Source organism: the organism of the source record quoted next, unplaced genomic scaffold (genome assembly GCF_019419815.1).
Source record: "Pyrus x bretschneideri cultivar Hongxiangsu unplaced genomic scaffold, Pyrus_bretschneideri_v1 Contig1, whole genome shotgun sequence".
Classification (NCBI taxonomy): domain Eukaryota; kingdom Viridiplantae; phylum Streptophyta; class Magnoliopsida; order Rosales; family Rosaceae; genus Pyrus; species Pyrus x bretschneideri.
The window spans coordinates 9346211-9359089 of record NW_025999390.1 but is presented as its reverse complement, the minus strand read 5'-3'; the positions used below and the strand labels follow the sequence as shown (position 1 = coordinate 9359089).

The window sequence follows — 12879 nt, the reverse complement described above, 5'->3', positions numbered from 1 at the left end:
TGTAATTTTATATACACTAAGTACAGTGAAGAATTTGAAACCGGGACATAACTCTTAAGAATGAGAAAATTAGAATTAGGTGCCTCATTTTAGACTTTTGTAGACTAAACATTTATGTTTTTTGAGTTTTTTTATTAAACTTTTGAAACATTTGATTAAGATACTCAGACTTGAATTAATTGAAATTAATTTACATTTAAATATCTGCTATATATTTTAAATAATTTCAACTATATTTAAGTCTAAAAATTTAAACTTTTCAAATCTAAATGTACACCCACACCAAATGAAAATGTACCAACATGTATCAATGTCAAACGAAAACGTACCAACCCCGAATTAAAACATACCCAATTATAAGTTATATTAAAATGAATATTCATCTTTTTGGAATGTTTACAAATATGTTTGATTGCTCTAGATAGTCTTGTTTTTTGGTAGATAAGTGTCTGGAACAACTTTTAGTTGATCGGAGATAAATCCTTATTATTGTAGATAATGCTAAATAATAAGGATAAATCATATAATTTTGAATTAACAAACATGTTATTATCCGTTGATTAATGACTTTTTCTAGAAAGAAAAAAAAATTAATTAAAGTAATTTAAACTTTTACATTGTTAACGATTCTTTCTATAAAAAAATAATAATTAATTAAAGTAATTCCTCATTATTAGAACAAAAAGTAATAAAACTTATGTTTTAAAAACAAACGTACTAAAAATTCAAATGTAAAAAAAACTAAATATACCAAAAATTCAAATGTACCAAGAAGTCAAATGGACAAAAAATTCAAATGTACCAAGTAATTAAATATACCATTATAATCAAACGTACCTAACAACGAGTTTTGTTACATTCTATTTAATTTACTAAAATAAATATTTTAATAAAAAATTAAATTTTTTTTTAAATCATCATAATAAGAGATGCATAAAAATAGAAGGAAAAAAAAGAATACTAACGTGAATAGACTTCTAATGAAATAAAATTAAAGTACCAAAATTGTAGGGAAAATGTTTAATCAAATTTACAAAAGGAATAGATGTTTAATTTATGACATTTAAAAATGAAGCGTCTAATTCAAAATGTCTCATTAATAAGTTGAAGACGAATGTCATAACTATTCGGGTAATCCATCGCTTACAATTTTGTTATCTAATTGGACTCGGTGCTTTTTTCGTCCCATAAATGTGTCCGTTAAACTTTTTTAATAAAATTTCTGATGAAGGAAAATTATGTAAGGAACCAACTATTTATCATATGCATATTCAACTGAGAAAACAACACCAAAAGAAGGCCAGGCAGCGTACACATGTTTAGGCATATGCAGAGTCGGGATATATGATGAAAACGTATAAGGGTGGGTGATTTTTAATGGACGTCTTTATCTTTGTCTCCCTTCCATTTTGCTGGTTGTCCTTTCCCCTGACACTTCCCCACCAAACACCACACCAACGCTCCAATACATATAAAACCCTAAGTTAAATCTAAAGGCTGAGTTAAAGATTGAATCATATTATACGTGGATCCGACGGCTGAAACAGGAGCAACCGCAATAGAGAAGTGGCCAATGGGACTTTTGAGGCCAACGCAATTACAGACCCTCCTCAGTACAACATTCCACAACTAGTGCGAAGCCAGCGGTGCAACTTTACAGTTTTCAAAAAATAAATGTTTAGGAGATTTTCTAAAAATTCAACTCTTCCTCATCTTATGTTTTTGAGACAATATTATAAAAAGTTAGCACATAATTGTGGCAAAAACATGAGTTTGCAGAGTTAATGTGACAAAAAACATGGGATGAAGGAACTTATGGACAGCCGACTTTTGAGAGTCTCCCGACATTTTTCTTCCCAAAGCACTAGTACTACTACAATTGAACACGTAATTACTAGTGGTATTAGTGAATTACTATTGGTAATTAGACGTCGGATGCACGGACACGATTCAGACGTGGATGGATGATGAGAGTCCTTATATACACCAACCTGGCTTTCACTATAAATAACGGGGATCTGAAATCGGCCCCCCTCCTTCCTCAAGTATGATGAATTGAAAGACTCCACTTGTGTAAATAGTGAATTATCCTGTAGACAGGGCATTCGGGCAGCATTCCGAATTCAAAACCCTAATGAAAACATGATATTCCTTGAGTGAAGGAAAGCTGCTAGGCTGACCATTGCACTTGGTGTATCTAATTAGCTGTATATATATGTATATTTGTATATATTAGAAAGAAGGAAGAGAACTGTAGGTTAAGCTGAGCGTAGTTGACAGAAGAGAGTGAGCACACACAGGCAGCAATTGTATAAAATCATACCTTTGGGCGGTGCGTGCTCACCTCTCTCTCTGTCAGCTGCTATCTGCGCGCTCGCTGGCATTATTTCACCACTTAATTTTGATCGTCAACGTTCAAAACCTTAATTTCTCATCAACGCCCCTTCTCTTCCCGCAAAGGAATGGGAAATTAAACCAGGCCAGCCCCAGGCCCCGCCCGTTCTGCTCTCCCAATTCTCCTTCCAGGTATTTTCTCCCAATTCTCCTTCCTTCCAGGTGTTTAAAATCAAGAAAGATGACTTGATGATTGAGGTTTTGGGTTTGTCATTGTTTTTATTATCCTTATCTTACTCGGTAACAGGTGTCCTTCAGTTTATGATTTGACCGACGTACCATACCATACGTGGCTCACTGCACTTCACAATCACAAAGGAATGAAAATACAAGATAAGTTATTTTAATGTATTTAATTTTTCCTGTTTTATTAATTTTTATTGAATTTAAAATTGTAAAGAATGACTTTAGTTGGAAGCGTGGTCTTTTAATATACTGTCCTAGACCTTCAAATGGTTTGAAGAGGACGATTTGGGGTTCTGATGTTTCTTCAAGGTACGCCTTCTTATTCTTATCTTACTGTTCAAATTTTCATGGAAATTCCCGCAATTATTCTTTTCTTTTATATATATATATATATAATTATTTTATGAAAACCCTCCGAACCCCTCTTCTATTTTCATGGAAACTCCCACAATTATTCTTTTATTTATTTATTATGAAAACCCTCTTCTTCTTCTTCTTCTTCTTCTTCATGCAAGTTTATTTCTCTGTGCATGTCATATAAAAACTGTAAATTATTACACAAATATACATTCAGCTCTTCTCCCCAAATCGGCTGATAAAAAAAAACATAAACCCTAAGGTCAGAGCTCTGCTAAATATGGACACATTTTACTCTTTTCCCATCTGGCCAGATCTCAGCTTTTTTTGTGTCATAAGTGAGATTCTTAAACCAAAATTCCTTTTCAGAAGAAGAGAAAAAAAAAAAAAAAAAAAAAAAAAGGAAGAAAGAAAAAAAGAAATGTGTCCTGTTATTGAAGCAAATATAATTTTAGTTTATATTGTTCTTTTCTTATGTTTAATTTACTGGTCGTTGCCTTGTAATTATATTTGGTAGGCAGTACAAGTGTAGTACTTCTTGATGTCTAGGCGTCAGTGAGCAGCAGCAGATTCTGCTTCCATTAATTTGGCGCATGTTTAATCACCAAGGTACGTATCAGTTGTAATCTCCTTGATTGTACTCCAGTTATCGATTTCTTTTCTGTTTCGTACTGTTTTTACATATGCTCAAATTTTTAATCTGGATATTTTGTTTTGGGGGAGAAATACTCATTATCGCCATGCTTTCGGGGTAACTTAAAATATGTTGGTTTAGTTTGTGGAATGGGTTAGGTCAATTATTAGTTGATGATAATGAACGTGAGTCATGGAAAATGGATTTAAGAACTAATTACAAAGTAGTAAGCATTACACCAGATGCCCTCTTTCCAGGACGGGTTTGAAGAACATTACATGGCTAATCCGTTTTCCATGTGAGTTTGAAGTTTTAAACAGATTATGATTACAGTTGACCTATCCCAAAGCCTGATAGGATACTAGAAATGGTTATCCAAATTGGAGTGTATGAGTAAATTGTAGTAGCTCAAGGGTCCCTTATTAGATGTTGGACACTTGTCGTCAGATTAGAAGGTTAGATGTTGGACAATTGTCGTCAGATTAGAAACTTAGCTTGTAAGTCTGAACAATATATATGTACCAGACTAATTGTGCGAAGCAGGTTGTTATTGAAAAATATATGGTTGTTGATTTCAATCACAGAGTTCCTGTAACATATGAAGGTTTGAACGAGGTTCATATTGGGGCCAATTCCAGGTTTTAGCACAAAATAACAAATTAATAAATTTTGGAACAAATGGTACGTAGGTCATCTATGACGGAAGATTTATATTCCTGACTTATATTTTTATATTTGAGTCCAAAAATAGTGGTGGGTTTGAGTGTTTGGTTTTCTCTTCCTATGCATATTGTTAAGATTTGGTCTATTCCTAGGAATAGAAAACATTGGAGTCAAACCAATATTCAGTATTAACAATTAAGGTATGTGCATTGGAAGAGAAAACCTGAATGTCAAAACTCTCAATGTGATTTTTAACAATTTTGGTATGTGTATTAGAGATGGTTGGCATGGGATCCACCATAGGCTCCGATTTTGGGTCTCATATTAGCTGGAAACTTGTATATAATTCCTAAGTATCTGGTGAATTGGAGATGTTTTGATTCATATGTAGACTCAAATACGAGAATCGAGTCCAAATTCTCTATTGCGTAGGAGATGGTCCAAGTCTTCTGTGCATTGGTGAGTCCTTGCCTCTCTTTTTAAGACTCAACTATGAGTCTAAATTTTCCGGGCATTTACGTTGTCCTAGCCAATTGGCCTAACCCACATATTCTGTTTGGACATAAGTAAATGACTTAATTAGCTTTAGTCTGAAATAAATGGCTTGAATATGCCTTGGAAAATCCTTTTGATTGAACTCCCCGGTTGAGCTTCTTTACCTTGTTTATCAAAATTTTCTAGACTAATTTATGCACTAGTTAAAATATTGTGTTTTTTTTGTCTTGAGAATTAATGTTCTTATATTACAATTTGGACTTGTGTGTAACTCTTAATATGTGTTCGGATTTTTCTGTTATGTTCTCCAGACTTATGTTAGTAGCCCTTTCAGATATCTTTGTCTTAATTCGTTTCCTATTTTTATTCATCTCTATTTTAATATGGTATTTGAGTAGGTTTGGTCTTGCTATTCTGTAATATTTCTATCCATACACACTGTTCTTAATAACATGTTTCTCTCACTTTGTAGCGAAGGTTTGATCCTCCTTTTTTCTGGTACTTGGTGGGTTTTGTTGCTTCCTAGAATCTTAGTATTGGAAGTGACATATTCCAAGTTTTTTTTCTCTGCCAATCCTAATATCATTATATTCATGGCTTCAATTTCATTGCCAATTTCTCTTTTATTATGTGCTTGAGAGAATCTTTACTGTGGTTTCATTTTTTTGAATTAATTACTGTTTTTACATATGTATTGTTCTTTAAATTTTCTTTGTGGATATTTTGTTGCAAGACGAAATATCATTAGCTATGTCCATACTTCTGCATTAGTCGCATAAGTTGGTTTAGTTTCTACGACGGGTTAGATCAATTACTAGTTGGTGATGATGAACTTTTGGTTTCTTCTTTATTTCATGGCAATGAGAAGCTTATAATGAACTCGAGTCATGGAGATGTATTTATAAATTGATTACATATTAGTAAGCATCATATGGCTCAAGACTTGTGTTTTGGAGTTTTTAGAATGATTGCACTTCACCTTGCTCAAGGCTTCTCGGTTTGAGAACCACCCAAATGTCATGAAATGAAAAATCTTCCCAAATTGGTTCTCTAACTATTTGGTCTTGGTGGGCATAATCAAATGGCTTAAATTTTCTGAGATCTGAAATAAATGGCTTGTGTCTCTGGGAATATGATTTTAAGTTTCCCAAGCTTGGATATTTATCAGTCATTACCTTGTTTAGTTCATGGAATTGTATGAATTGTCAGAGCACTTCATGCACCGGTTAAAGTATATTTTTTTATTCATATTACAATGGGGTTTGTGTTTAATTCAGGCTTGTGTGTAACTCCTAATATTAGTTTGTTTCCTATTTTCACTCATTGATCTCCTACATATTTAAATTTTAACATGGTTTGAGTATATTTGAACTTTGCTTTTCTATTATATTTCTACCTTCACACTGTTTTAACTGTATGTGTCCATTGCTTTCTAAGACCTAATTATTTCTAACGAAGTGTTGATTCTCCTTCTCTCCATTGTTTTACGTTATTCTTGCATAATTCTCAACTTGATGGTCTTTATTGCGTCCTAGAATCTTGGTATTTTGAAGTAGCAAATTCCATGTTAACCATATAGGTATTTAATGTCCATTGTTTTATTTTTATTGCCATTTCTCTTTTATGCTGTGCCTAAGAAAGTCTTTAGGGCTGTTGATTATTCCTGAACTAATTAATTTTCTTGCGTACTTCCCTTGTGCATGGAATACAGAAGTGAGTTTTTGCTACAACTAGAACTTAAAGTTGGCTGCTACTTCTTTCGTGTGGTTCTGTATTCTTTGTTAATCTCCTTCTGTTCATTTCACTCATTTTCGTTATATTTTAATAAATTTTACATTGTTTAATCATGATCATTGACTAGACATCACAACATGAACATTTGTTTTGAAGGGGGCTGTTTAAGCTCTTCAGATGAGTTGCATTATTTCCCATTGATGTTATCCAAGTTCCTGAAGAGGCTTTTGGGTTTAATGATTACAACAGTTGATAAACTAGGACGATAATGAAATACATAAACGATTGCCGTTAAGGTGTACTAAAAACTAAATTTGTTCCATAGCAGGCAGGTGTGCAACATAAAGACGTGGATATTTCTTGTTACTTACCAAAGTCCTGTTTTATTTGCTCTTAAAAAGGGTCAGTTTGGTGGCCTTGGTGCTGAATTTGGAAAAAAATACCGCGTCAATACCAGTGTCGTCATCTCGCTGTCCTTTTTGTGACCTTCTGAACTCAACATTCAGGTTTGGCACTTTGCCACCTTTCAACCTTGAACACCATGATGAAGTTTATGTTCTCTGGACGGGGTGGGAACGTCCCATTTCATCTTTGGGTGTAGCAGTCTAAACTGTTATCTTATGACACAAATGGTAATGGTGTGCGGAACCTCATCATCTTCTTGTTTTGATGTTATTGGCTGTTTTTTAAGAGTAAACTGCCGATTTCTCTCCTGAACTTTCACTTAGCTTTCGGTTTCTCTCTAAACTTTTCAATTGGAAAATTAGGACTCAAACTAATTTGTTGGCCTATTTCCCCCTGTTGTTAGTTTTTCATTCATTCCATCCAAATTTATGTTAAATGGATGTGCGCAATATGTGAGGGTAGTTCGGTCGTTTTGTTCTTTAAAAGAATTGAAATCCCTAGATTTATAAGATGTTGACCTGTGCAGATTTGTGATTTTATAGTTTGTGTCAGCAGATCTAGTGAAGTGACATTTTTGTCCTCAAATGAGAGTCATGTGGTGTGCATATGATTAGAGTTAACATTACTGTGGATGAAGTCTATGTAAAACTACTGGTAGGGGGGAATCGGGTAAAAGAAATAGTTTAATTCCTTGATTTTCTAATTAAAGAGTTGAGGGGTAAATTGAAAGTTAAGTGAAAGGTCAGGGGGAGATTCAGTAGTTTACTCATTTTTTAATGAGAAGTTGATATCATTTTGTGTTGGTTTCACATACGGTTAGAATGTATGGGCAGTCTTAATCCCTCTATGTTATGTATGTATACGTCATTTAAATATGGTCGTGTCCTATAGTTTATTGTGTCTCTCCATCTGTCTCTAGTTTTTTGTATTTGTTCTGACGTATGAATTTCCTGTATTATTTGATTTTCGTGCAGAACTGTCACGAAATGCCCTGTGGTGTGGAATGAAGGGGTGAGAAGGTTTGCAGAAGCGCAATACCGGATTCACTGTCATCACTTCAAAGTTCAAAGGAAGATCGGCGGGCGACAGAATGCCCTGATAATCCTAGTGACCTAAACTGTTTGGCTTGGCATTATCAAACTCTATGATAAAGAGTATTTGCTGCACAGAAGATTTCGAGTGGAAACCACCATCGAAACTTTCCATGTTCAAACCGTCGAACGGAAACTACTGTGGGACATGTAACACTTCGATAAATTGTGTGTAAGAGATAGCATATCACTTCATGCTCAATCTACATGAGTACATGATTATAGTTAATAAGTATGAAACAAAAGTTAATTGTGCTACTGAATTGTTTCACTCTCTTTTTAAATGTTCGGTAGTTGGGTGCTGAACTCTTTATGGAATACGAGGTAGGTGTCTAATCTGATGCTTAATTTGGCCGCTGGAGCTCTAATGAGCTGAAGAGAATACCCCAACCACTATAATAATCTACCGACTGCGGGTTTATTAACCTATTTCGTCATGTGTTTGTTGTAATGTTAAAAGTTTAATAAAGTTTAGATAAAAAATTTCAGTAAAGAACCAACTATTTTTTATAGGGGACTTTAACAAAAACTTCCAATACTGTTCATTTTAACGAAAAATCATATTTTTACACTAAAAAGTTAATTCTAGTACTATTCACTTTACTTTTTATTTTGTATTTATTATTAAAACTTAAAGTTTTCAAGTCATTTTCATTAATCTTCCTTTTATATGCATATTCAATTGAGAAAACAACCCAATAAGAAAGCCAGGCCAGGCAGCATGTGCATATTCATGACCAGATCATGTACACCATCCTATGGCTGAAATAGGTAATTCAACAGAAGGAGGTCAATTGGACTTTTGTTGAAGACTACGCAGCCATCTAAGTACAACATGAAATGTAACTGTTTTAGTGCACTTGTTTGAGTTGGTACAATTACTATTCACAATATATTTTTATAGATTTACAATTAAATGAAATTCAACGCCAAATATTAACTACAGTGCTGAGAAATACTATTTATGGTTGAATATACTTTGTTGATCTTATCATCCACGTGAATTAACGGCTTAGATTTTCACTAAGACATTCTCATTCATTCTACATGCCACTCGTAGAGGAGGAGAACATGAGCCCGCATAATTGAACCATATAATTGCTAGCTCATTGTTAGGCTAGGTTCACCCCCTCCCTATGTATATAAGATCGTTGTTTAGAAGAAAAAAACATCACTTTCTATTTTTGGCTATTTGATTGAATAAATTAAATGGAATTAACGGACAAAATTAAACAAATATGTGAAGAAGCTCAGAAAAGCATGATTATTTTCCCTTTTGCCTATCGTCTAATATCATTTCCGGGAGCATTCAAATTTGCATTTGGGCCTTCATGAAGCACATATGGTGGATATGGGCCTATTGGCAGGAGGTTAGAATTAGGCCGATATGCCCGATAATTAGTTCGTTGTCAAAGTTCAAGGGCCTGATAAAGTCCAACAACAATGCTTTGTGTAATTATTATTTTTTTATAATTTTTTTATTATTAAAGAGAAGGGGAACGGTTTCGAATTATTACAATAATTCAGGAAGGAAGAGTTTTGAACCCTAGATGCATGGATGAGAAACTCAACATTCTATCCATTAGGATATTGGATTTCATGCGTATGCTTTATGTACTTAGTTCATGCATGATTCCGTGCAATGGAAGAGTTTTGAACCCTAGGCGCATGGATGAGAAACTCAACACTTTATCCATTAGGATATTGGATTTCATGCATATGCTTTATGTACTTAGTTCATGCATGATTGCGTGCAATGTTTAATCTTTGTTCGTTGTTTATATTTGATTTATTTTATATGATGTTCCGAAATAAAAAGATAGTGTGTGAGATACTAATAAGATTCCTTTGAATTCTTCGAAAATACGAGTCCAACCGTCCGTGTATGTGATAATTAGAATTCATAACCTTTTTATTTGTCTCAATATAATTACAGAATGTTTGGTTTAATTACCTCTACTACTGTTTCAGAAACGTATTTGGCCACACAAAGTATTCTTCTTCAAAGGATTTTTTTATGGGGTGTCAGTTATTCTTCAACAGTTAATTTACATCTCAAATTATATATTTTATCAAGGCAAATGAGTTTTATGAGACTTTATGTTTTTACATTAATTAGGAACTTCCCTCATGAATACTGAAAACCGTGAGCCCATCTCTGGAGAGAAGGAAACATCACTGGTAATCTACTCTTTGGTCCCCCAAACAGAAAAAGATCATGTATCTTTTCATTGCAGATAGCGAAGCATGCATAGACACACTGACATATGTATCTAATTGACAAAATCCTGAGTCATATTTTTTATCTTGTGTTGAATAATCTTGATTCGTGATCATGATATAAAGGCAAATAGCTAGCTAAGGCATATGAAGCGATATTTGTTGTTTTTTATACCGACATTAACATTGACACATACATGCATGATATAACTGATTGACGGATCGACCAAGCTCAAGATCGTATGCTAGGTTTTCCAACACGGAACAATTGGGTCCTGACTTTACATCATGTTTCTGAGGGGTCTAGGCTCAGTATTGCACGGTGAAACTAGGGTTTGATACCAGTTCTTGACAGCACATAAGCAAAACTTGCGCCTTCAAGAGTTTGTAAGAGAAGCGTCCTCAAGAGCTCTTAACCAACCCAACAAACGTTATTCTTCCAATGCAGGACAATCAACCGGGTCCCCTAACAATAAAAAAATTAGGCATTAACACGTCTACAGTTAGAGACAATTGTGTCGGCTAACTATAGATCGCCTAACAGATTAACCCAGTTTCAAGATGAGTTAAGTTTCAGATGTGGAATAATTGGGTGTCCTACTATTCCACCGCGCTTCCTTGGAGTCTAGGCTTAGTTGTGTGGTGAAACTACGGTTTGGTAGCAATAGTTAAAAGCGCATCGGCAGAATTTACTCCTAAAACAGTTTGTAAGGAAATAGTGCCCAACAGCTTTTAAAACAAGCTAAATGCGTAACTACTTCTTAGGACAATGACAACTCTGTCCAAGCGAATCAACCAAAGGGGCAAAACCCTAGCTAAGGGCAGGGATAAGGATGGAATATGGTGTGTATATATAAAAACAGAACTACAGAAGTAGGGAAGATAACTGTTATTCCAGCTCATACGTTTGCAACCGCACAACAAGGCCAATAACCTAATTAACCTCTAATACATACACTATAAAGAGTCTATTAGTTAATCATGAATCAGTGCCTTGTTTATTACACTAATCAAACAACGTTGCTTTCGTAATTAGTCGTAATCAAACAGCCGCCCCCACATGTTTAACTATTATAAGTTTTGTTTAACTTGTAGTGTGCATTGGCAGATATTCACCACAGAAGGATTATCATTCAAGTGCTGACTCTTGAGTTTTCAGGTGAAGGAGAGGGATGTTCTCCCTAATTATGGAATTTAATATCAAAGAAACATAATTACAAGATGAATCTGGTGCTTATATAATAATTTATTTTTTTCGGCAAATGGTGCTTATATAATAATTCGCATGGGACGGTGTTTGATTATAGTCAACCATTCTGTATTATTGTAATTAAACTTGAATTAATAAGATACCAATTGCCACTCCAATCAGTGATGGGTGATGATGGTTTTAGTGAACAAAAGAATGATGGCGGAAGTCACCGTAGAGTCACATACTACATGTGTGACAAAAGAAAACTTAAACCCGAAAATATTCTTTTGATACAACGATACTGAATGTGAAGACTTGGTCACACAAAAGATCGGCTCTATATAATGATGTGGAAAAATTATCATTTATGAGAGTCAAACTTAAAATCTCTTATTTATAAAAACGATAAATACCACTAAACTATAACATTAGTAGCTAAATATGAAGATGTTGTATTTTCTAAGTGCGTTGTTCCTAATTAAACATATTTTAATTATTGCAAAAAACAAGAAAAAAAAATGGAAATGATGTCTAATGAAAGGTGGACGAGGCAAATTTCAAAGGGTAATGGAATTGCAAACCCATGTGGCTTCTGCCTCTTTGAATCTTGTGAATCAAAATTTGATATTCTGTACTCTGTCTTACTAAGGTAGTCCCTCTAGCTGCACGACACGGCGAGGGGCCTAGCGTGACCAGTGGCGTCCTAAATGTAGGTAAGTTTCAAGACTCTCAACCAATCAGTTTTAGGGGTTTCTTTCCATTGTTTTGCACATTGAGGACAAATCAAGGCCACACAAAAGCTTAAGAACCTCCCCTTGTTTCATACATGAAGATGGCACAAATTATGGGACAATAGATATGTCAAAGGCCTAATTGTGCTGGGCAATCAATCAATTTTAGTTCCAAAGATGAGCAGTCTTGCATCCATAATTGAATGGACCACAAACTGAAACAAGGCAAGTGTCAAGGACAACGTTATGTTATTGTTGGCTACAAAAATTACAAAACCTACGTGGCGCGCAGGCCGAGTAACTAATGAGCTAACTACGTCCTTCGGTTGAATGCGGGGCGTGCCAACTCGTCGGCCGAGCTCGGCCGAGGAGTAAAATGTGATGTCGCGTTGGGTGCGCTATCGACTTCTGTATCTTGCGATTGCGACCGAGGAAGGAACGCTCTCGGTCTCTGGGTTCTATAGCCTGAAGACAAGGCTACTAATTCTACGGAGTTCACAGGTCGTCGGACCCTGATTCGGTCACTGTGATTATATTCGTAAGAGTATAAGCACGCCGAATCGAGACCAAACTATATGGGCACAGGTACTCGAATGTGATGTATGTCTTGATGGTAAACGTAGTTCGGCCGTCGGAATGCCGAACCCTGAAACTTACTTGCGAGTATCCAATCATAAACTCACTCGACGTCCAATACGCCGAGCAATGCAACTCGTAACACCCAACTATGCCGAAAAGGCTTAGTTAGATGACTTCCACCAACAAAGGTTCGAAAAC

The 12879-nt window shown here is 34.9% G+C and overlaps 2 long non-coding RNA genes across 7 annotated transcripts; one reads left to right on the top strand and one right to left on the bottom strand.

Annotated features, from left to right (window-relative positions):
• Window positions 1-1467: 1467 nt before the first annotated feature.
• Window positions 1468-8217, top strand: LOC103949091. Of its 6 annotated transcripts, XR_007258467.1 has the most exons (5): window positions 1479-2526; window positions 2642-2889; window positions 3455-3546; window positions 6792-7095; window positions 7843-8217. It is a non-coding gene; the product is annotated as an uncharacterized LOC103949091 (long non-coding RNA). The 6 variants fall into 6 exon arrangements; XR_007258470.1 differs by having other exon boundaries at window positions 1468-2526; window positions 2653-3546; XR_007258469.1 differs by having other exon boundaries at window positions 1468-2556; window positions 2642-3546.
• On the bottom strand, window positions 5792-7077 carry LOC125477354. The gene is made up of 2 exons (XR_007258471.1): window positions 6995-7077; window positions 5792-6949 (listed from the first exon to the last, which is right to left on the bottom strand). It is a non-coding gene; the product is annotated as an uncharacterized LOC125477354 (long non-coding RNA).
• Window positions 8218-12879: the final 4662 nt, after the last annotated feature.